This window comes from Schistocerca serialis, unplaced genomic scaffold (genome assembly GCF_023864345.2).
Source record: "Schistocerca serialis cubense isolate TAMUIC-IGC-003099 unplaced genomic scaffold, iqSchSeri2.2 HiC_scaffold_1393, whole genome shotgun sequence".
Taxonomy (NCBI): domain Eukaryota; kingdom Metazoa; phylum Arthropoda; class Insecta; order Orthoptera; family Acrididae; genus Schistocerca; species Schistocerca serialis.
Window position 1 is genome coordinate 26810718 of NW_026047617.1, and position 26339 is coordinate 26837056.

Sequence of the window (26339 nt, forward strand, 5' to 3'; positions counted from 1 at the left end):
TGTATTGAATCTCGACGCAATTTGAGTGTTCCATGGTCATTAGGAGGCCCTGAACCTCACAATTAACTATCAGTTTCGCGTCGGATTCGAAAATCTAGACTCACAGGAGACGGACCACATGGAGCCCGAGGCAGCAATATCCCCTTGTAGACATGTCGGCTGGAGGAAGATGTATTGAATCTCGACGCAATTTGAGTGTTCCATCGTCATTAAGAGGCCCTGAGCATTACATTTAACTATCTGTTTTGCGTCCGATTCTAAAATCTAGACTCACAGGAGAACGACCATACGGTGCCCGAGGCAGCAATAGACCCTTGGAGACAAGTCGGCTGGAGGACGATGTATTGAATCTCGACGCAATTTGAGAGTTCCATCGTCATTAGGAGAACCTGAACGTTACATTTAACTATCACTTATGCGTCGGATTCGAAAATCTAGACTTACAAGAGAACGACCATAATGTGCCCGAGGCAGCATTAGACCCTTGGTGACAAGTCGGCTGGAGGACGATGTATTGGATCGCGACGCAATTAGAGTGTTCCATCGTCATTAGGAGGCCCTGAATGTTACAATTAACTATCAGTTTTTCGTCGGATTCAAAATCTAGACTCACAGCAGACGGACCATTTGGTGCCCGAGGCAGCAATATCCCCTTGGAGACAAATCGGCTGGAGGACGATGTATTGAATCCCGACGCAATTTGAGTGTCCCATCGTCATTAGGAGGCCCTAAACGTTACAATTAGCTATCATTTTTGCGTCGGATTCGATAATCTAAACTCACAGGAGAACGACAATAAGGTGCCCGAGGCAGCAACAGACCCTTGGAGTCAAGTCGGCTGGAGGACGATGTATTGAATCTCGACGCAACTTGAGTGTTCCATCGTCATTAGAAGGCCCTGAACGTTACAATTAACTATCATTTTTGCGTCGGATTCGATAATCTAAACTCACAGGAGAACGACCATAATGTGCCCGAGGCAGCAATAGACCCTTGGAGACAAGTCGGCTGGAAACCGATGTATTGATTCCTGACGCAATTTGAGTGTTCCACCGTCATTAGGAGGTCCTGAGTGTTACAATTAACTATCAGTTTTTCGTCGGATTCGAAAATCTAGACTCACAGGAGACGGACCATTTGGTGCCCTAGGCAGCAATATCCCCTTGGAAACAAATCAGCTGGAGGACGATGTATTGAATCTCGACGCAATTTGAGAGTTCTATCGTCATCAGGAGGTGCTGAACGTTACTATTCACTATCATTCTTGCGTCGGATTCAAAAATCTAGACTCACAGGAGAAGGATCATATGGTGCCCGAGACACCAATAACCCAATGGAGACAAGTCCGCTGGAGGCCGCTGTATTGAATCTCGACGCAATTTGAGTGTTCCATCGGCATTAGGAGGCCCTGAACGTTACAATTAACTATCACTTTTGCGTCGGATTCGATAATCTAAACTCACAGGAGAACGACCATAAGGTGCCCGACGCAGCAATATACCCCTTGGAGACAAGTCGGCTGGAGGCCGATGTATTGAATCTCGACGCAATTTGAGTGTTCCATCGTCATTAGGTCGCCCTGAACGTTATAATGAACTATCAGTTTTGAGTCGGATTCGAAAATCTAGACTTACAAGAGAACGACCATAAGGTGCCCGAGGCAGCATTAGACCCTTGGAGACAAGTCGGCTGGAGGACGATGTATTGGATCGCGACGCAATTTGAGTGTTCCATCGTCATTAGGACGCCCTGATTGTTACAATTAACTATCAGTTTTTCGTCGGATTCGAAAATCTAGACTCACAGCAGACGGACCATTTAATAACCGAGGCAGTAACATCCCTTTGGAGACAAATCGGCTGGAGGACGATGTATTGAATCTCGACGCAATTTGAGTGTTCCATCGGCATTAGGAGGCCCTGAACGTTACAATTAACTATCCTTTTTACGTCGGATTCGAAAATCTAGACTCACAGGAGAAGGATCATATTGTGCCCGAGACAGCAATATCCCCTTGGGGCAAGTGGGCTGGATGCCGATGTATTGATTCTCGACGCAATTTGAGTGTTCGATCGTCATTAGGAGGACCTGAACGTTACAATTAACTATCAGTTTCGCGTCGGATTCAAAAATCCAGACTCACAGGAGAAGGATCATATGGTGCCCGAGACAGCAATATCCCCTTGGAGACAAGTCCGCTGGAGGCCGATGTATTGAATCTCGACGCAATTTGAGTGTTCCATCGTCATTAGGAGGCCCTGAACCTTACAATTAACTATCAGTTTCGCGTCGGATTCAAAAATCCAGACTCACAGGAGACGGACCATTTGGGCCCGAGGCAGCAATATCCCCTTGGAGACAAATCAGCTGGAGGACGATGTATTGAATCTCGACGCAATTTGAGAGTTCTATCGTCATCAGGAGGCGCTGAGCGTTACTATTCACTATCATTTTTGCGTCGGATTCGAAAATCTAGACTCACAGGAGACGGACCACATGGAGCCCGAGGCAGCAATATCCCCTTGTAGAGAAGTCGGCTGGAGGAAGATGTATTGACTCTCGACGCAATTTGAGTGTTCCATCGTCATTAAGAGGCCCTGAGCATTACATTTAACTATCATTTTTGCGTCGGATTCGAAAATCTAGACTTACAAGAGAACGACCATAAGGTGCCTGAGGCAGCATTAGACCCTTGGAGACAAGTCGGCTGGAGGACGATGTATTGGATCCCGACGCAATTTGAGTGTTCCATCGTCATTAGGCGGCCCTGAACGTTACAATTAACTATTAGTTTCGCGTCGGATTCAAAAATCCAGACTCACAGGAGACGGACCATCTGGTGCCCGAGGCAGCAATATCCCCTTGTAGACAAGTCTGCTGGAGGAAGATGTATTGACTCTCGACGCAATTTGAGTGTTCCATCGTCATTAAGAGGCCCTTAGCATTACATTTAACTATCAGTTTTGCGTCCGATTCTAAAATCTAGACTCACAGGAGAACGACCATACGGTGCCCGAGGCAGCAATAGACCCTTGGAGACAAGTCGGCTGGAGGACGATGTATTGAATCTCGACGCAATTTGAGAGTTCCATCGTCATTAGGAGAACCTGAACGTTACAATTAACTATCACTTTTGCGTCGGATTCGATAATCTAGACTTACAAGAGAACGACCATAATGTGCCCGAGGCAGCATTAGACCCTTGGAGACAAGTCGGCTGGAGGACGATGTATTGCATCGCGACGCAATTAGAGTGTTCCATCGTCATTAGGAGGCCCTGAATGTTACAATTAACTATCAGTTTTTCGTCGGATTCGAAAATCTAGACTCACAGCAGACGGACCATTTGGTGCCCGAGGCAGCAATATCCCCTTGGAGACAAATCGGCTGGAGGACGATGTATTGAATCTCGACGCAAATTGAGTCTTATATCGTCATTAGTAGGCCCTGAACGTTACTATTCACTATCATTTTTGCGTCGAATTCGAAAATCTAGACTCACAGGAGAAGGATCATATGGTGAACGAGACAGCAATATCCCCTTGGAGAGAAGTCCGCTGGGGGCCGATGTATTGAATCTCGACGCAATTTGAGTGTTCCATCGTCATTAGGAGGCCCTGAACGTTACAATTAACTATGATTTTTGCGTCGGATTCGAAAATCTAGACTTACAAAGGTACGACCATAAGGTGCCCGAGGCAGCATTAGACCCTTGGAGACAAGTCGGCTAGAGTACGATGTATTGAATCTCGACGCAATTTGAGTGTCCCATCGTCATTAGGAGGCCTAAACGTTGCAATTAACTATCATTTTTGCGTCGGATTCGATAATCTAAACTCACAGGAGAACGACAATAAGGTGCCCGAGGCAGCAACAGACCCTTGGAGACAAGTCGGCTGGAGGACGATGTATTGAATCTCGACGCAACTTGAGTGTTCCATCGTCATTAGAAGGCCCTGAACGTTACAATTAACTATCATTTTCGCGTCGGATTCGAAAATCTAGACTCACAGGAGAACGACCAAAAGGTGCCCGAGGCAGCAATAGACCCTTGGAGACAAGTCGGCTGGAGGACGATATATTGAATCTCGACGCAATTTGAGTGTTCCATCGTCATTAGGAGGCCCTGAACGTTACAATTAACTATGATTTATGCGTCGGATTCGAAAATCTAGACTTACAAAGGTACGACCATAAGGTGCCCGAGGCAGCATTAGACCCTTGGAGACAAGTCGGCTGGAGGACGATGTATTGGATCGCGACGCAATTTGAGTGTTCCATCGTTTTAGGAGGCACTGAATGTTACAATTAACTATCAGTTTTTCGTCGGATTCGAAAATCTAGACTCACAGCAGACGGATCATTTGGTGCCCGAGGCAGCAATACCCCTTGGACACAAATCGGCTGGAGGACGATGTATTGAATCTCGACGCAATTTTAGTCTTCTGTCGTCATTAGGAGGCCCTGAACGTTACTATTCACTATCATTTCTGCGTCGGATCCGAAAATCTAGACTCACAGGAGAAGGATCATATCGTGCCCGCACAGCAATATCCCCTTGGAGACAAGTCCGCTGGAGGCCGATGTATTGAATCTCGACGCAATTTGAGTGTTCCATTATCATTAGGAGGCCCTGAACGTTACAATTAACCATCATTTTTGCGTCGGATTCGATAATCTAAACTCACAGGAGAACGACCATAAGGTGCCCGAGGCAGCAATATCCCCTTGGAGACAAGTCCGCTGGAAGCCGATGTATTGAATCTTGACGCAATTTGAGTGCTCCATAGGCATTAGGAGGCCTGAACGTTACAGTTAACTATCACTTTAGCGTCGGATTCGAAAATCTACTAACAGGAGAAGGATCATATGGTGCACGAGACTGCAATATCCCCTTGGATACAAGTCGGCTGGAGGTCGATGTATTGAATCTCGACGCAATTTGAGTCTTCTATCGTCATTAGGAGGCCCTAAACGTTACAATTAACTATCATTTTTGCGTCGGATTCGATAATCTAAACTCACAGGAGAACGACCATGAGGTGCCCGAGGCAGCATCAGACCCTTGGAGACAAGTCGGCTGGAGGCCGATGTATTGAATCTCGCCGCAATTTGAGAGTTCTATCGTCATCAGGAGGCGCTGAACGTTACTATTCACTATCATTTTTGCGTCGGATTCGAAAATCTAGACTCACAGGAGAAGGATCATATGGTGCCCGAGACAGCAATATCCCCTTGGAGACAAGTCCGCTGGAGGCCGATGTATTGCATCTCGACGCAATTTGAGTGTTCCATCGGCATTAGGAGGCCCTGAACGTTACAGTTAACTATCATTTTAGCGGCGGATTCGAAAATCTACTAACAGGAGAAGGATCATATGGTGCACGAGACTGCAATATCCCCTTGGATACAAGTCGACTGGAGGTCGATGTATTGACTCTCGACGCAATTTGAGTGTTCCATCGTCTTTAGGAGTCCATGAACGTTACAATTAACTAACATTTATGCGTCGGATTCGAAAATCTACTCACAGGAGAAGTTCATACGGTGCTCGAGGCACCAATAGACCCTTGGCGACAAGTCGGCTGGAAACCGATGTATTGATTCTAGACGCAATTTGAGTGTCACATCGTCATTAGGAAGCCCTGAACGTTGCAATTAACAATCATTTTAGCGTCGGATTCGAAAATCTACTCACAGGAGTAGTTCATACGGTGCTCGAGACAGCAATATCCCCTTGGAGACAAGTCCGCTGGAGGCCGATGTAGTGAATCTCGACGCAATTTGAGTGTTCCATCGTCATTAGGAGGCCCTGAACCTTACAATTAACTATCATTTTTGCGTCGGATTCAAAAATCTACTCACAGGAGAAGTTCACACGGTGCTCGAGGCAGCAACAGACCCTTGGAGACAAGTCGGTTGGAGGCCGATGTATTGAATCTCGACGCAATTTGAGTGCTCCATCGGCATTAGGAGGCCCTGAACGTTACAGTTAACTATCATTTTAGCGTCGGATTCGAAAATCTACTAACAGGAGAAGGATCATATGGTGGACGAGACTGCAATATCCCCTTGGATACAAGTCGGCTGGAGGTCGATGTATTGAATCTCGACGCAATTTGAGTTTTCTATCGTCATTAGGAGGCCCTAAACTTTACAATTAACTATCATTTTTGCGTCGGATTCGATAATCTTAACTCACAGGAGAACGACCATAAGGTGACCGAGGCAGCATCAGACCCTTGGAGACAAGTCGGCTGGAGGCCGATGTATTGAATCTCGAAGCAATTTGAGAGTTCTATCGTCATCAGGTGGCGCTGAACTTTACTATTCACTATCATTTTAGCGTCGGATTCGAAAATCTAGACTCACAGGAGAAGGATCATATTGTGCCCGAGACAGCAATATCCCCTTGGAGACAAGTCGGCTGGAGGACGATGTATTGAATCTCGACGCAATTTGAGAGTTCCATCGTCATTAGGAGAACCTGAACGTTACATTTAACTATCACTTTTGCGTCGGATTCGAAAATCTAGACTTACAAGAGAACGACCATAATGTGCCCGAGGCAGCATTAGACCCTTGGTGACAAGTCGGCTGGAGGACGATGTATTGGATCGCGACGCAATTAGAGTGTTCCATCGTCATTAGGAGGCCCTGAATGTTACAATTAACTATCAGTTTTTCGTCGGATTCAAAATCTAGACTCACAGCAGACGGACCATTTGGTGCCCGAGGCAGCAATATCCCCTTGGAGACAAATCGGCTGGAGGACGATGTATTGAATCCCGACGCAATTTGAGTGTCCCATCGTCATTAGGAGGCCCTAAACGTTACAATTAACTATCATTTTTGCGTCGGATTCGATAATCTAAACTCACAGGAGAACGACAATAAGGTGCCCGAGGCAGCAACAGACCCTTGGAGTCAAGTCGGCTGGAGGACGATGTATTGAATCTCGACGCAACTTGAGTGTTCCATCGTCATTAGAAGGCCCTGAACGTTACAATTAACTATCATTTTTGCGTCGGATTCGATAATCTAAACTCACAGGAGAACGACCATAATGTGCCCGAGGCAGCAATAGACCCTTGGAGACAAGTCGGCTGGAAACCGATGTATTGATTCCTGACGCAATTTGAGTGTTCCACCGTCATTAGGAGGTCCTGAGTGTTACAATTAACTATCAGTTTTTCGTCGGATTCGAAAATCTAGACTCACAGGAGACGGACCATTTGGTGCCCTAGGCAGCAATATCCCCTTGGAAACAAATCAGCTGGAGGACGATGTATTGAATCTCGACGCAATTTGAGAGTTCTATCGTCATCAGGAGGTGCTGAACGTTACTATTCACTATCATTTTTGCGTCGGATTCGAAAATCTAGACTTACAAGAGAACGACCACAAGGTGCCCGAGGCAGCATTAGACCCTAGGAGACAAGTCGGCTGGAGGACGGTGTATTGAATCTCGACGCAATTTGAGAGTTCTATCATCATCAGGAGGTGCTGAACGTTACTATTCACTATCATTCTTGCGTCGGATTCAAAAATCTAGACTCACAGGAGAAGGATCATATGGTGCCCGAGACACCAATAACCCAATGGAGACAAGTCCGCTGGAGGCCGCTGTATTGAATCTCGACGCAATTTGAGTGTTCCATCGGCATTAGGAGGCCCTGAACGTTACAATTAATTATCACTTTTGCGTCGGATTCGATAATCTAAACTCACAGGAGAACGACCATAAGGTGCCCGACGCAGCAATATACCCCTAGGAGACAAGTCGGCTGGAGGCCGATGTATTGAATCTCGACGCAATTTGAGTGTTCCATCGTCATTAGGTCGCCCTGAACGTTATAATGAACTATCAGTTTTGAGTCGGATTCGAAAATCTAGACTTACAAGAGAACGACCATAAGGTGCCCGAGGCAGCATTAGACCCTTGGAGACAAGTCGGCTGGAGGACGATGTATTGGATCGCGACGCAATTTGAGTGTTCCATCGTCATTAGGACGCCCTGATTGTTACAATTAACTATCAGTTTTTCGTCGGATTCGAAAATCTAGACTCACAGCAGACGGACCATTTAATGCCCGAGGCAGTAACATCCCTTTGGAGACAAATCGGCTGGAGGACGATGTATTGAATCTCGACGCAATTTGAGTGTTCCATCGGCATTAGGAGGCCCTGAACGTTACAATTAACTATCCTTTTTACGTCGGATTCGAAAATCTAGACTCACAGGAGAAGGATCATATTGTGCCCGAGACAGCAATATCCCCTTGGGGCAAGTGGGCTGGATGCCGATGTATTGATTCTCGACGCAATTTGAGTGTTCGATCGTCATTAGGAGGACCTGAACGTTACAATTAACTATCAGTTTCGCGTCGGATTCAAAAATCCAGACTCACAGGAGAAGGATCATATGGTGCCCGAGACAGCAATATCCCCTTGGAGACAAGTCCGCTGGAGGCCGATGTATTGAATCTCGACGCAATTTGAGTGTTCCATCGTCATTAGGAGGCCCTGAACCTTACAATTAACTATCAGTTTCGCGTCGGATTCAAAAATCCAGACTCACAGGAGACGGACCATTTGGGCCCGAGGCAGCAATATCCCCTTGGAGACAAATCAGCTGGAGGACGATGTATTGAATCTCGACGCAATTTGAGAGTTCTATCGTCATCAGGAGGCGCTGAGCGTTACTATTCACTATCATTTTTGCGTCGGATTCGAAAATCTAGACTCACAGGAGACGGACCACATGGAGCCCGAGGCAGCAATATCCCCTTGTAGAGAAGTCGGCTGGAGGAAGATGTATTGACTCTCGACGCAATTTGAGTGTTCCATCGTCATTAAGAGGCCCTGAGCATTACATTTAACTATCATTTTTGCGTCGGATTCGAAAATCTAGACTTACAAGAGAACGACCATAAGGTGCCTGAGGCAGCATTAGACCCTTGGAGACAAGTCGGCTGGAGGACGATGTATTGGATCCCGACGCAATTTGAGTGTTCCATCGTCATTAGGCGGCCCTGAACGTTACAATTAACTATTAGTTTCGCGTCGGATTCAAAAATCCAGACTCACAGGAGACGGACCATCTGGTGCCCGAGGCAGCAATATCCCCTTGTAGACAAGTCGGCTGGAGGACGATGTATTGAATCTCGACGCAATTTGAGAGTTCCATCGTCATTAGGAGAACCTGAACGTTACAATTAACTATCACTTTTGCGTCGGATTCGATAATCTAGACTTACAAGAGAACGACCATAATGTGCCCGAGGCAGCATTAGACCCTTGGAGACAAGTCGGCTGGAGGACGATGTATTGCATCGCGACGCAATTAGAGTGTTCCATCGTCATTAGGAGGCCCTGAATGTTACAATTAACTATCAGTTTTTCGTCGGATTCGAAAATCTAGACTCACAGCAGACGGACCATTTGGTGCCCGAGGCAGCAATATCCCCTTGGAGACAAATCGGCTGGAGGACGATGTATTGAATCTCGACGCAAATTGAGTCTTATATCGTCATTAGGAGGCCCTGAACGTTACTATTCACTATCATTTTTGCGTCGAATTCGAAAATCTAGACTCACAGGAGAAGGATCATATGGTGAACGAGACAGCAATATCCCCTTGGAGAGAAGTCCGCTGGGGGCAGATGTATTGAATCTCGACGCAATTTGAGTGTTCCATCGTCATTAGGAGGCCCTGAACGTTACAATTAACTATGATTTTTGCGTCGGATTCGAAAATCTAGACTTACAAAGGTACGACCATAAGGTGCCCGAGGCAGCATTAGACCCTTGGAGACAAGTCGGCTAGAGTACGATGTATTGAATCTCGACGCAATTTGAGTGTCCCATCGTCATTAGGAGGCGTAAACGTTACAATTAACTATCATTTTTGCGTCGGATTCGATAATCTAAACTCACAGGAGAACGACAATAAGGTGCCCGAGGCAGCAACAGACCCTTGGAGACAAGTCGGCTGGAGGACGATGTATTGAATCTCGACGCAACTTGAGTGTTCCATCGTCATTAGAAGGCCCTGAACGTTACAATTAACTATCATTTTTGCGTCGGATTCGAAAATCTAGACTCACAGGAGAACGACCAAAAGGTGCCCGAGGCAGCAATAGACCCTTGGAGACAAGTCGGCTGGAGGACGATATATTGAATCTCGACGCAATTTGAGTGTTCCATCGTCATTAGGAGGCCCTGAACGTTACAATTAACTATGATTTTTGCGTCGGATTCGAAAATCTAGACTTACAAAGGTACGACCATAAGGTGCCCGAGGCAGCATTAGACCCTTGGAGACAAGTCGGCTGGAGGACGATGTATTGGATCGCGACGCAATTTGAGTGTTCCATCGTTTTAGGAGGCACTGAATGTTACAATTAACTATCAGTTTTTCGTCGGATTCGAAAATCTAGACTCACAGCAGACGGATCATTTGGTGCCCGAGGCAGCAATACCCCTTGGACACAAATCGGCTGGAGGACGATGTATTGAATCTCGACGCAATTTTAGTCTTCTGTCGTCATTAGGAGGCCCTGAACGTATTATTCACTATCATTTCTGCGTCGGATCCGAAAATCTAGACTCACAGAAGAAGGATCATATCGTGCCCGCACAGCAATATCCCCTTGGAGACAAGTCCGCTGGAGGCCGATGTATTGAATCTCGACGCAATTTGAGTGTTCCATTATCATTAGGAGGCCCTGAACGTTACAATTAACCATCATTTTTGCGTCGGATTCGATAATCTAAACTCACAGGAGAACGACCATAAGGTGCCCGAGGCAGCAATATCCCCTTGGAGACAAGTCCGCTGGAAGCCGATGTATTGAATCTTGACGCAATTTGAGTGCTCCATAGGCATTAGGAGGCCTGAACGTTACAGTTAACTATCACTTTAGCGTCGGATTCGAAAATCTACTAACAGGAGAAGGATCATATGGTGCACGAGACTGCAATATCCCCTTAGATACAAGTCGGCTGGAGGTCGATGTATTGAATCTCGACGCAATTTGAGTCTTCTATCGTCATTAGGAGGCCCTAAACGTTACAATTAACTATCATTTTTGCGTCGGATTCGATAATCTAAACTCACAGGAGAACGACCATGAGGTGCCCGAGGCAGCATCAGACCCTTGGAGACAAGTCGGCTGGAGGCCGATGTATTGAATCTCGCCGCAATTTGAGAGTTCTATCGTCATCAGGAGGCGCTGAACGTTACTATTCACTATCATTTTTGCGTCGGATTCGAAAATCTAGACTCACAGGAGAAGGATCATATGGTGCCCGAGACAGCAATATCCCCTTGGAGACAAGTCCGCTGGAGGCCGATGTATTGCATCTCGACGCAATTTGAGTGTTCCATCGGCATTAGGAGGCCCTGAACGTTACAGTTAACTATCATTTTAGCGGCGGATTCGAAAATCTACTAACAGGAGAAGGATCATATGGTGCACGTGACTGCAATATCCCCTTGGATACAAGTCGACTGGAGGTCGATGTATCGACTCTCGACGCAATTTGAGTGTTCCATCGTCTTTAGGAGTCCATGAACGTTACAATTAACTAACATTTATGCGTCGGATTCGAAAATCTACACACAGGAGAAGTTCATACGGTGCTCGAGGCACCAATAGACCCTTGGCGACAAGTCGGCTGGAAACCGATGTATTGATTCTAGACGCAATTTGAGTGTCCCATCGTCATTAGGAAGCCCTGAACGTTGCAATTAAAAATCATTTTAGCGTCGGATTCGAAAATCTACTCACAGGAGTAGTTCATACGGTGCTCGAGACAGCAATATCCCCTTGGAGACAAGTCCGCTGGAGGCCGATGTAGTGAATCTCGACGCAATTTGAGTGTTCCATCGTCATTAGGAGGCCCTGAACCTTACAATTAACTATCATTTTTGCGTCGGATTCAAAAATCTACTCACAGGAGAAGTTCACACGGTGCTCGAGGCAGCAACAGACCCTTGGAGACAAGTCGGTTGGAGGCCGATGTATTGAATCCCGACGCAATTTGAGTGCTCCATCGGCATTAGGAGGCCCTGAACGTTACAGTTAACTATCATTTTAGCATCGGATTCGAAAATCTACTAACAGGAGAAGGATCATATGGTGCACGAGACTGCAATATCCCCTTGGATACAAGTCGGCTGGAGGTCGATGTATTGAATCTCGACGCAATTTGAGTTTTCTATCGTCATTAGGAGGCCCTAAACTTTACAATTAACTATCATTTTTGCGTCGGATTCGATAATCTTAACTCACAGGAGAACGACCATAAGGTGACCGAGGCAGCATCAGACCCTTGGAGACAAGTCGGCTGGAGGCCGATGTATTGAATCTCGAAGCAATTTGAGAGTTCTATCGTCATCAGGTGGCGCTGAACTTTACTATTCACTATCATTTTAGCGTCGGATTCGAAAATCTAGACTCACAGGAGAAGGATCATATTGTGCCCGAGACAGCAATATCCCCTTGGAGACAAGTCCGCTGGAGGCCGATGTATTGAATCTCGACGCAATCTGAGTGTTCCATCGGCATTAGGAGGCCCTGAACGTTACAATTAACTATCCTTTTTACGTCGGATTCGAAAATCTAGACTCACAGGAGAAGGATCATATTGTGCCCGAGACAGCAATATCCCCTTGGGGCAAGTCGGCTGGATGCCGATGTATTGAATCTCGACGCAATTTGAGTGTTCCTTCGTCATTAGGAGGACCTGAACGTTACAATTAACTACCAGTTTCGCGTCGGATTCAAAAATCCAGACTCACAGGAGCAGGATCATATGGTTCCCGAGACAGCAATATCCCCTTGGAGACAAGTCCGCTGGAGGCCGATTTATTGAATCTCGACGCAATTTGAGTGTTCCATCGGCATTAGGAGGCCCTGAACGTTACAATTAACTATCATTTTGCGTCGGATTCGATAATCTAAACTCACAGGAGAACGACCATAAGGTGCCCGAGGCAGCAATATACCCCTTGGAGACAAGTCGGCTGGAGGCCGATGTATTGAATCTCGACGCAATTTGAGTGTTCCATCGTCATTAGGTCGCCCTGAACGTTATAATGAACTATCAGTTTTGCGTCGGATTCGAAAATCTAGACTTACAAGAGAACGACCATAAGGTGCCTGAGGCAGCATTAGACACTTGGAGGCAAGTCGGCTGGAGGACGATGTATTGGATCCCGACGCAATTTGAGTGTTCCATCGTCATTAGGAGGCCCTGAATGTTACATTTAACTATCAGTTTTTCGTCGTATTCGAAAATCTAGACTCACAGCAGAAGGACCATTTGGTGCCCGAGGCAGCAATATCCCCTTGGAGACAAATCGGCTATAGGACGATGTATTGAATCTCGACGCAATTTGAGTGTTCCATCGTCATTAGGAGGCCCTGAACGTTACAATTAACTATCAGTTTCGCGTCGGATTCAAAAATCCAGACTCACAGGAGACGGACCATTTGGTGCCCGAGGCAGCAATATCCCCTTGGAGACAAATCAGCTGGATGACGATGTATTGAATCTCGCCGCAATTTGAGAGTTCTATCGTCATCAGGAGGCGCTGAACGTTACTATTCACTATCATTTTTGCGTCGGATTCGAAAATCTAGACTCACAGGAGAAGGATCATATGGTGCCCGAGACAGCAATATACCCTTGGAGACAAGTCCGCTGGAGGCCGATGTATTGAATCTCGACGCAATTTGAGTGTTCCATGGTCATTAGGAGGCCCTGAACCTCACAATTAACTATCAGTTTCGCGTCGGTTTCAAAAATCTAGACTCACAGGAGACGGACCACATGGAGCCCGAGGCAGCAATATCCCCTTGTAGACAAGTCGGCTGGAGGAAGATGTATTGAGTCCCGACGCAATTTGAGTGTTCCATCGTCATTAAGAGGCCCTGAGCATTACATTTAACTATCTGATTTGCGTCCGATTCTAAAATCTAGACTCACAGGAGAACGACCATACAGTGCCCGAGGCAGCAATAGACCCTTGGAGACAACTCGGCTGGAGGACGATGTATTGAATCTCGACGCAATTTGAGAGTTCCATCGTCATTAGGAGAACCTGAACGTTACATTTAACTATCACTTTGGCGTCGGATTCGAAAATCTAGACTTACAAGAGAACGACCATAATGTGCCCGAGGCAGCATTAGACCCTTGGAGACAAGTCGGCTGGAGGACGATGTATTGGATCGCGACGCAATTAGAGTGTTCCATCGTCATTAGGAGGCCCTGAATGTTACAATGAACTATCAGTTTTTCGTCGGATTCAAAATCTAGACTCACAGCAGACGGACCGTTTGGTGCCCGAGGCAGCAATATCCCCTTGAAGACAAATCGGCTGGAGGACGATGTATTGAATCTCGACGCAATTTCAGTGTCCCATCGTCATTAGGAGGCCCTAAACGTTACAATTAACTATCATTTTTGCGTCGGATTCGATAATCTAAACTCACAGGAGAACGACAATAAGGTGCCCGAGGCAGCAACAGACCCTTGGAGACAAGTCGGCTGGAGGACGATGTATTGAATCTCGACGCAACTTGAGTGTTCCATCGACATTAGAAGGCCCTGAACGTTACAATTAACTATCATTTTTGCGTCGGATTCGATAATCTAAACTCACAGGAGAACGACCATAATGTGCCCGAGGCAGCAATAGACCCTTGGAGACAAGTCGGCTGGAAACCGATGTATTGATTCCTGACGCAATTTGAGTGTTCCACCGTCATTAGGAGGTCCTGAATGTTACAATGAACTATCAGTTTTTCGTCGGATTCGAAAATCTAGACTCACAGGAGACGGGCCATTTGGTGCCCTAGGCAGCAATATCCCCTTGGAAACAAATCAGCTGGAGGACGATGTATTGAATCTCGACGCAATTTGAGAGTTCTATCGTCATCAGGAGGTGCTGAACGTTACTATTCACTATCATTTTTGCGTCGGATTCGAAAATCTAGACTTACAAGAGAACGACCACAAGGTGCTCGAGGCAGCATTAGACCCTTGGAGACAAGTCGGCTGGAGGACGATGTATTGAATCTCGACGCAATTTGAGAGTTCTATCGTCATCAGGAGGTGCTGAACGTTAACATTCACTATCATTCTTGCGTCGGATTCAAATATCTAGACTCACAGGAGAAGGATCATATGGTGCCCGAGACACCAATAACCCAATGGAGACAAGTCCGCTGGAGGCCGTTGTATTGAATCTCGACGCAATTTGAGTGTTCCATCGGCATTAGGAGGCCCTGAACGTTACAATTAACTATCACTTTTGCGTCGGATTCGATAATCTAAACTCACAGGAGAACGACCATAAGGTGCCCGACGCAGCAATATACCCCTTGTAGACAAGTCGGCTGGAGGCCGATGTATTGAATCTCGACGCAATTTGAGTGTTCCATCGTCATTAGGTCGCCCTGAACGTTATAATGAACTATCAGTTTTGAGTCGGATTAAAAAATCTAGACTTACAAGAGAACGACCATAAGGTGCCCGAGGCAGCATGAGACCCTAGGAGACAAGTCGGCTGGAGGACGTTGTATTGGATCGCGACGCAATTTGAGTGTTCCATCGTCATTAGGAGGCCCTGATTGTTACAATTAACTATCAGTTTTTCGTCGGATTCGAAAATCTAGACTCACAGCAGACGGACCATTTAATGCCCGAGGCAGTAACATCCCCTTGGAGACAAATCGGCTGGAGGACGATGTATTGAATCTCGACGCAATTTGAGTGTTCCATCGTCATTAGGAGGCCCTGAACCTTACAATTAACTATCAGTTTCGCGTCGGATTCAAAAATCCAGACTCACAGGAGACGGACCATTTGGTGCCCGAGGCAGCAATATCCCCTTGGAGACAAATCAGCTGGAGGACGATGTATTGAATCTCGACGAAATTTGAGAGTTCTATCGTCATCAGGAGGCGCTGAGCGTTACTATTCACTATCATTTTTGCGTCGGATTCGAAAATCTAGACTCCCAGGAGAAGGATCATATGGTGCCCGAGACAGCAATATCCCCTTGGAGACAAGTCCGCTGGAGGCCGATGTATTGAATCTCGACGCAATTTGAGTGTTCCATCGTCATTAGGAGGCCCTGAACCTTACAATTAACTATCAGTTTCGCGTCGGATTCAAAAATCCAGACTCACAGGAGACGGACCATTTGGTGCCCGAGGCAGCAATATCCCCTTGGAGACAAATCAGCTGGAGGACGATGTATTGAATCTCGACGAAATTTGAGAGTTCTATCGTCATCAGGAGGCGCTGAGCGTTACTATTCACTATCATTTTTGCGTCGGATTCGAAAATCTAGGCTCACAGGAGACGGACCACATGGAGCCCGAGGCAGCAATATCCCCTTGTAGAGAAGTCGGCTGGAGGAAGATGTATTGACTCTCGACGCAATTTGAGTGTTCCATCGTCATTAAGAGGCCCTGAGCATTACATTTAACTATCATTTTTGCGTCGGATTCGAAAATCTAGACTTACAAGAGAACGACCATAACGTGCCTGAGGCAGCATTAGACCCTTGGAGACAAGTCGGCTGGAGGACGATGTATTGGATCCCGACGCAATTTGAGTGTTCCATCGTCATTAGGAGGGCCTGAATGTTACAATTAACTATCAGTTTTTCGTCGTATTCGAAAATCTAGACTCACAGCAGACGGACCATTTGGTGCCCGAGGCAGCAATATCCCCTTGGAGACAAGTCGGCTGGAGGACGATGTATTGAATCTCGACGCAATTTGAGAGTTCCATCGTCATTAGGAGAAACTGAACGTTACAATTAACTATCACTTTTGCGTCGGATTCGAAAATCTAGACTCACAGGAGAAGGATCATATGGTGAACGAGACAGCAATATCCCCTTGGAGAGAAGTCCGCTGGGGGCCGATGTATTGAATCTCGACGCAATTTGAGTGTTCCATCGTCATTAGGAGGCCCTGAACGTTACAATTAACTATGATTTTTGCGTCGGATTCCAAAATCTAGACTTACAAAGGTACGACCATAAGGTGCCCGAGGCAGCATTAGACCCTTGGAGACAAGTCGGCTAGAGTACGATGTATTGAATCTCGACGCAATTTGAGTGTCCCATCGTCATAAGGAGGCCTAAACGTTACAATTAACTATAATTTTTGCGTCGGATTCGATAATCTAAACTCACAGGAGAACGACAATAAGGTGCCCGAGGCAGCAACAGACCCTTGGAGACAAGTCGGCTGGAGGACGATGTATTGAATCTCGACGCAACTTGAGTGTTCCACCGTCATTAGAAGGCCCTGAACGTTACAATTAACTATCATTTTTGCGTCGGATTCGAAAATCTAGACTCACAGGAGAACGACCATAAGGTGCCCGAGGCAGCAATAGACCCTTGGAGACAAGTCGGCTGGAGGACGATGTATTGAATCTCGACGCAATTTGAGTGTTCCATCGTCATTAGGAGGCCCTGAACGTTACAATTAACTATGATTTTTGCGTCGGATTCGAAAATCTAGACTTACAAAGGTACGACCATAAGGTGCCCGAGGCAGCATTAGACCCTTGGAGACAAGTCGGCCGGAGGACGATGTATTGGATCGCGACGCAATTTGAGTGTTCCATCGTTTTAGGAGGCACTGAATGTTACAATTAACTATCAGTTTTTCGTCGGATTCGAAAATCTAGACTCACAGCAGACGGACCATTTGGTGCCCGAGGCAGCAATACCCCTTGGACACAAATCGGCTGGAGGACGATGTATTGAATCTCGACGCAATTTTAGTCTTCTGTCGTCATTAGGAGGCCCTGAACGTTACTATTCACTATCATTTTTGCGTCGGATCCGAAAATCTAGACTCACAGGAGAAGGATCATATCGTGCCCGCACAGCAATATCCCCTTGGAGACAAGTCCGCTGGAGGCCGATGTATTGAATCTCGACGCAATTTGAGTGTTCCATTGGCATTAGGAGGCCCTGAACGTTACAATTAACCATCATTTTTGCGTCGGATTCGATAATCTAAACTCACAGGAGAACGACCATAAGGTGCCCGAGGCAGCAATATCCCCTTGGAGACAAGTCCGCTGGAATCCGATGTATTGAATCTTGACGCAATTTGAGTGCTCCATAGGCATTAGGAGGCCTGAACGTTGCAGTTAACTATCACTTTAGCGTCGGATTCGAAAATCTACTAACAGGAGAAGGATCATATGGTGCACGAGACTGCAATATCCCCTTGGATACAAGTCGGCTGGAGGTCGATGTATTGAATCTCGACGCAATTTGAGTCTTCTATCGTCATTAGGAGGCCCTAAACGTTACAATTAACTATCATTTTTGCGTCGGATTCGATAATCTAAACTCACAGGAGAACGACCATAAGGTGCCCGAGGCAGCATCAGACCCTTGGAGACAAGTCGGCTGGAGGCCGATGTATTGAATCTCGACGCAATTTGAGAGTTCTATCGTCACCAGGAGGCGCTGAACGTTACTATTCACTATCATTTTAGCGTCCGATTCGAAAATCTAGACTCACAGGAGAAGGATCATATGGTGCCCGAGACAGCAATATCCGCTTGGAGACAAGTCCGCTGGAGGCCGATGTATTGCATCTCGACGCAATTTGAGTGTTCCATCGGCATTAGGAGGCCCTGAACGTTACAGTTAACTATCATTTTAGCGGCGGATTCGAAAATCTACTAACAGGAGAAGGATCATATGGTGCACGAGACTGCAATATCCCCTTGGATACAAGTCGAATGGAGGTCGATGTATTGACTCTCGACGCAATTTGAGTGTTCCATCGTCTTTAGGAGTCCCTGAACGTTACAATTAACTATCATTTATGCGTCGGATTCGAAAATCTACTCACAGGAGTAGTTCATACGGTGCTCGAGACAGCAATATCCCCTTGGAGACAAGTCCGCTGGAGGCCGATGTATTGAATCTCGACGCAATTTGAGTGTTCCATCGTCATTAGGAGGCCCTGAACCTTACAATTAACTATCATTTTTGCGTCGGATTCAAAAATCTACTCACAGGAGAAGTTCACACGGTGCTCGAGGCAGCAACAGACCCTTGGGGACAAGTCGGTTGGAGGCCGATGTATTGAATCACGACGCAATTTGGGTGCTCCATCGGCATTAGGAGGCCCTGAACGTTACAGTTAACTATCATTTTAGCGTCGGATTCGAAAATCTACTAACAGGAGAAGGATCATATGGTGCACGAGACTGCAATATCCCCTTGGATACAAGTCGGCTGGAGGTCGATGTATTGAATCTCGACGCAATTTGAGTCTTCTATCGTCATTAGGAGGCCCTAAACGTTACAATTAACTATCATTTTTGCGTCGGATTCGATAATCTTAACTCACAGGAGAACGACCATAAGGTGCCCGAGGCAGCAATAGACCCTTGGAGACAAGTCGGCTGGAGGCCGATGTATTGAATCTCGACGCAATTTGAGTGCTCCATCGGCATTAGGAGGCCCTGAACGTTACTATTCACTATCATTTTAGCGTCGGATTCGAAAATCTAGACTCACAGGAGAAGGATCATATGGTGCCCGAGACAGCAATATCCCCTTGGAGACAAGTAGCTGGAGGCCGATGTATTGAATCTCGACGCAATTTGAGTGCTCCATCGGCATTAGGAGGCCCTGAACGTTACTATTCACTATCATTTTAGCGTCGGATTCGAAAATCTAGACTCACAGGAGAAGGATCATATGGTGCCCGAGACAGCAATATCCCCTTGGAGACAAGTCCGCTGGAGGCCGATGTATTGAATCTCACGCAATTTGAGTGTTCCATCGGCATTAGGAGGCCCTGAACGTTACAGTTAACTATCGTTTTAGCGGCGGATTCGAAAATCTACTAACAGGAGAAGGATCATATGGTACACGAAACTGCAATATCCCCTTGGATACAAGTCGACTGGAGGTCGATGTATTGACTCTCGACGCAATTTGAGTGTTCCATCGTCTTTAGGAGTCCCTGAACATTACAATTAACTATCATTTATGCGTCGGATTCGAAAATCTACTCACAGGAGAAGTTCATACGGTGATCGAGGCACCAATAGACCCTTGGTGACAAGTCGGCTGGTAATCGATGTATTGATTCTAGACGCAAGTTGAGTGTCCCATCGTCATTAGGAGGCCCTGAACGTTGCAATTAACAATCATTTTAGCGTCGGATTCGAAAATCTACTCACAGGAGTAGTTCATACGGTGCTCGAGACAGCAATATATCCTTGGAGACAAGTCCGCTGGTGGCCGATGTATTGAATCTCGACGCAATTTGAGTGTTCCATCGTTTTAGGAGGCCCTGAACCTTACAATTAACTATCATTTTTGCGTCGGATTTAAAATCTACTCACAGGAGAAGTTCACACGGTGCTCGAGGCAGCAACAGACCTTTGGAGACAAGTCGGCTGGACGCCGATGTATTGAATCTCGACGCAATTTGAGTGTTCCATCGTCAATTCAAGGCCCTGAACGTTACAATTAACTATCTTTTTTGCGACGGATTCGAAAATCTAGACTCACAGGGGAACGACCATAAGGTGCCCGAGGCTGCAATAGACCCTTGGTGACAAGTCGGCTGGAGGACGATGTATTGAATCTCGACGCAATTTGAGTGTCCCATCGTCATTAGGAGGCCCTTAACGTTACAATTAACTATCATTTTTGCGTCGGATTCGAAAATCTAGACTCACAGGAGAACGACCATAAGGTGCCCGAGGCAGCAATAGACCCTTGGAGACAAGTCGGCTGGAGGCCGATGTATTGAATCTCGACGCAATTTGAGTGCTCCATCGGCATTAGGAGGCCCTGAACGTTACAGTGAACTATCGTTTTAGCGTCGGATTCGAAAATCTACTAACAGGAGAAGGATCATATAGTGCACGAGACTGCAATATCCCCTTGGATACAAGTCGGCTGGAGGTCGATGTATTGAATCTCGACGCTATTTGGGTCTTCTATCGTCATTAGGAGGCCCTAAACGTTACAATTAACTATCATTTTTGCGTCGGATTCGATAATGTAAACTCACAGGAGAACGACCATAAGGTGCCCGAGGCAGCATCAGACCCTTGGAGACAAGTCGGCTGGAGGACGATGTATTGAATCTCGACGCAATTTGAGAGTTCTATCGTCATCAGGAGGCGCTGAACGTTACTATTCACTATCATTTTAGCGTCGGATTCGAAAATCTAGACTCACAGGAGAAGGATCATATGGTGCCCGAGACAGCAATATCCCCTTGGAGACAAGTCCGCTGGAGGCCGATGTATTGAATCTCGACGCAATTTGAGTGTTCCATCGGCATTAGGAGGCCCTGAACGTTACAGTTAACTATCATTTTAGCGGCGGATTCGAAAATCTACTAACAGGAGCAGGATCATATGGTGCACGAGACTTCAATATCCCCTTGGATACAAGTCGACTGGAGGTCGATGTATTGACTCTCGACGCAATTTGAATGTTCCATCGTCTTTAGGAGTCCCTGAACGTTACAATTAACTATCATTTATGCGTCGGATTCGAAAATCTACTCACAGGAGAAGTTCATACGGTGCTCGAGGCACCAATAGACCCTTGGCGACAAGTCGGCTGGAAACCGATGTATTGAATCTCGACGCAATTTGAGAGTTCTATCGTCATCAGGAGGCGCTGAACGTTACTATTCACTATCATTTTAGCGTCGGATTCGAAAATCTAGACTCACAGGAGAAGGAACATATGGTGCCCGAGACAGCAATATCCCCTTGGAGACAAGTCCGCTGGAGGCCGATGTATTGAATCTCGACGCAATTTGAGTGTTCCATCGGCATTAGGAGGCCCTGAACGTTACAGTTAACTATCATTTTAGCGGCGGATTCGAAAATCTACTAACAGGAGAAGGATCATATGGTGCCCGAGACAGCAGTATCCCCTTGGAGACAAGTGCGCTGGAGGCCGATGTATTGAATCTCGACGCAATTTGAGTGTTCCATCGTCATTAGGTCGCCCTGAACGTTACAATTAACTATCATTTTTGCGTCGGATTCGATAATCTAAACTGACAGGAGAACGACCATAAGGTGCCCGAGGCAGCAATAGACCCTTGGAGACAAGTCGGCTGGAGGCCGATGTATTGAATCTCGACGCAATTTGAGTGCTCCATCGGCATTAGGAGGCCCTGAACGTTACAGTTAACTATCATTTTAGCGTCGGATTCGAAAATCTACTAACAGGAGAAGGATCATATGGTGCACGTGACTGCAATATCCCCTTGGATACAAGTCGGCTGGAGGTCGATGTATTGAATCTCGACGCAATTTGAGTGTTCCATCGTCATTAGGTCGCCCTGAACGTTACAATTAACTATCATTTTTGCATCGGATTCGAAAATCTAGACTCACAGGAGAAGGATCATATTGTGCCCGAGACAGCAATATCCCCTTGGAGACAAGTCGGCTGGAGGACGATGTATTCAATCTCGACGCAATTTGAGTGTCCCACCGTCATTAGGAGGCCCTAAACAATACAATTAACTATGAGTTTTTCGTCGGATTCGAAAATCTAGACTCACAGGAGAACGACCATAAGGTGGCCGAGGCAGCAATAGACCCTTGGAGACAAGTCGGCTGGAGGCCGATGTATTGAATCTCGACGCAATTTGAGTGTTCCATCGTCATTAGGAGGCCCTAAACGTTACAATTAACAATCAGTTTCGCGTCGGATTCGAAAATCTAGACACACATGAGAGCGAACATAAGAGGCCGGAGGCAGTAATATCCCCATGGAGAAAAGTCGGCTGGAGGACGATGTATTGAATCTCGACGCAATTTGAGTGTTCCATCGTCATTACAAGGCCCTGTACGTTACAATTAACTATCATTTTTGCGTCGGATTCGAAAATCTACTAACAGGAGAAGGATCATATGGTGCACGAGACTGCAATATCCCATTGGATACAAGTCGGCTGGAGGACGATGTATTGAATCTCGACGCAATTTGAGTGTCCCATCGTCATTAGGAGGCCCTAAACGTTACAATTAACTATCATTTTTGCGTCGGATTCGATAATCTAAACTCACAGGAGAACGACCATAAGGTGCCCGTGGCAGGAACAGACCCTTGGAGACAAGTCGGCTGGAGGCCGATGTATTGAATCTCGACGCAATTTGAGTGTTCCATCGGCATTCTGAGGCCCTCATCGTTACAGTTAACTATCATTTTGTCGTCGGATTCGATAATCTACTAACAGGAAAAGGATCATATGGTGCACGAGACTGCAATATCCCCTTGGATACAAGTCGACTGGACGTCGATGTATTGAATATCGACTCAATTTGAGTGTTCCATCGTCATTAGGTGGCCCTGATCGTTACAATTAACAATCATTTTAGCGTCGGATTCGAAAATCTAGACTCACAGGAGAACGACCATAAGGTGCCGGAGGCAGCAATAGACCCTTGGAGACAAGTCGGCTGGAAACCGATGTATTGATTCTTGACGCAATTTGAGTGTTCCATCGTCATTAGGAGGCCCTGATCGTTACAATTAACAATCATTTTAGCGTCGGATTCGAAAATCTAGACTCACAGGAGAACGACCATAAGGTGCCCGAGGCAGCTTTAGACCCTTGGAGACAAGTCGGCTGGAGGACGATGTATTGAATCTCGACGCAATTTGAGTGTCCCATCGTCATTAGGAGGCCCTAAACGTTACAATTAACTATCATTTTTGCGTCGGATTCGATAATCTAAACTCACAGGAGAACGACCATAAGGTGCCCGAGGCAGCAACAGACGCTTGGAGACAAGTCGGCTGGAGGCCTATGTATTGAATCTCGACGCAATTTGAGTGTTCCATCGTCATTACAAGGCCCTGAACGTTACAATTAACTATCATTTTTGCGTCGGGTTCGAAAATCTAGACTCACAGGAGAACGACCATAAGGTGCCCGAGGTAGCAATAGACCCTTGGAGACAAGTCGGCTGGAAGACGATGTATTGAATCTCGACGCAATTTGAGAGTTCCATCGTCATTAGGAGGCCCTGAACGTTACAATTAACTATCATTTTTGCGTCGGATTCGAAAATCTAGACTTACAAGAGAACGACCATAAGGTGCCCGAGGCAGCATTAGACCCTTGGAGACAAGTCTGCTGGAGGACGGTGTATTGAATCTCGACCAATTTGAGTGTCCCATCGTCATTAGGAGGCCCTAAACGTTACAATTAACTATCATTTTTGCGTCGGATTCGATAATCTAAACTCACAGGAGAACGACCATAAGGTGCCCGAGGCAGCAACAGACCCTTGGAGACAAGTCGGCTGGAGGCCTATGTATTGAATCTCGACGCAATTTGAGTGTTCCATCGTCATTACAAGGCCCTGAACGTTACAATTAACTATCATTTTTGCGTCGGATTCGAAAATCTAGACTCACAGGAGAACGATCATAAGGTGCCCGAGGCAGCAATAGACCCTTGGAGACAAATCGGCTGGAGGACGATGTATTGAATCTCGACGCAATTTGAGTCTTCTATCGTCATTACTTCGCCCTGAACGTTATAATGAACTATCATTATTGCGTCGGATTCGATAATCTAGACTCACAAGAGAACGACCATAAGGTGCCCGAGGCAGCAATAGACCCTTGGAGACAAATCGGCAGAATGCCGATGTATTGAATCTCGACGCAATTTGAGTGTTCCGTCGTCTTTAGGAGTCCCTGAACGTTACAATTAACTATCATTTTTGCGTCGGATTCGAAAATCTAGACTCACAGGAGAAGGATCATATTGTGCCCGAGACTGCAATATCCCCTTGGATACAAGTAGACTGGAGGTAGATGTATTGACACTCGACGCAATTTGAGTGTTCCATCGTCTGTAGGAGTCCCTGAACGTTACAATTAACTATCATTTATGGGTCGGATTCCAAAATCAAGACTCACAGGAGAACGACCATAAGGTGCCCGTGGCAGCAATAGACAAGTCGGCTGTGGGTCTAGATTTTCGAATCCGACGCAAAAATTATAGTTAATTGTTACGTTCAGGGCCTTGTAATTACGATGGAAACCTCAAATTGCGTCGAGATTCAATGCATCGTCCTCAAGCCGACTTGTCTCCAAGGATCTGTTGCTGCCTCGGGCACCTTATGGTCGTTCTCCTGTGAGTTTAGATTATCGAATCCGACGCAAAAATGATAGTTAATTGTAACGTTTAGGGCCTCCTAATGACGATGGAACACTCAAATTGCGTCGAGACACAATACATCGGCCTCCAGCTGACTTGTATCCAAGGGTCTATTGCTGCCTCGGGCACCTTATGGTCGTTCTCCTGTGAGTCTAGATTTTCGAATCCGACGCAGAACTCATAGTTAATTGTAACGTTCAGGGCCTCCTAATGACGATCGAACACTCAAATTGCGTCAAGAATCAATACATCGGTTTCCAGCCGACTTAACTCCAAGGATCTATTGCTGCCTCGGGCACCTTATGGTCGTTCTCCTGTGAGTCTAGATTTTCGAATCCGACGCATAAATGATAGTTAATTGTAACGTTCAGGGACTCCTAAAGCCGATGGAACACTCAAATTGCGTCGAGAGTCAATACATCGACCTCCAGTCGACTTGTATCCAAGGGTCTAATGCTGCCTCGGGCACCTTATGGTCGTTCTCTTGTAAGTCTAGATTTTCGAATCCGACGCAAAAATGATAGTTAATTGTAACGTTCAGGGCCTTGTAATGACGATGGAACTCTCAAATTGCATCGAGATTCAATACATCGGACTCCAGCCGACTTGTCTCCAAGGGTCTGTTGCTGCCTCGGGCACCTTATGGTCGTTCTCCTGTGAGTTTAGATTATCGAATCCGACGCAAAAATGATAGTTAATTGTAACGTTTAGGGCCTCGTAATGACGATGGAACACTCAAATTGCGTCGAGATTCAATACATCGGCCTCCAGCCGTCTTGTCTCCAAGGGTCTGTTGCTGCCTCGGGCACCTTATGGTCGTTCTCCTGTGAGTTTAGATTATCGAATACGACGCAAAAATGATAGTTAATTGTAACGTTTAGGGCCCCCTAATGGCGATGGAACACTCAAATTGCGTCGAGATTCAATACATCGTCCTCCAGCAGACTTGTCTCCAAGGGTCTAATGCTGCCTCGGGCACCTTATGGTCGTTCTCTTGTAAGTCTAAATTTTCGAATCCGAAGCAAAAATGATAGTTAATTGTAACGTTCAGGGCCTCCTAATGACGATGGAACTCTCAAATTGCGTCGAGATTCAATA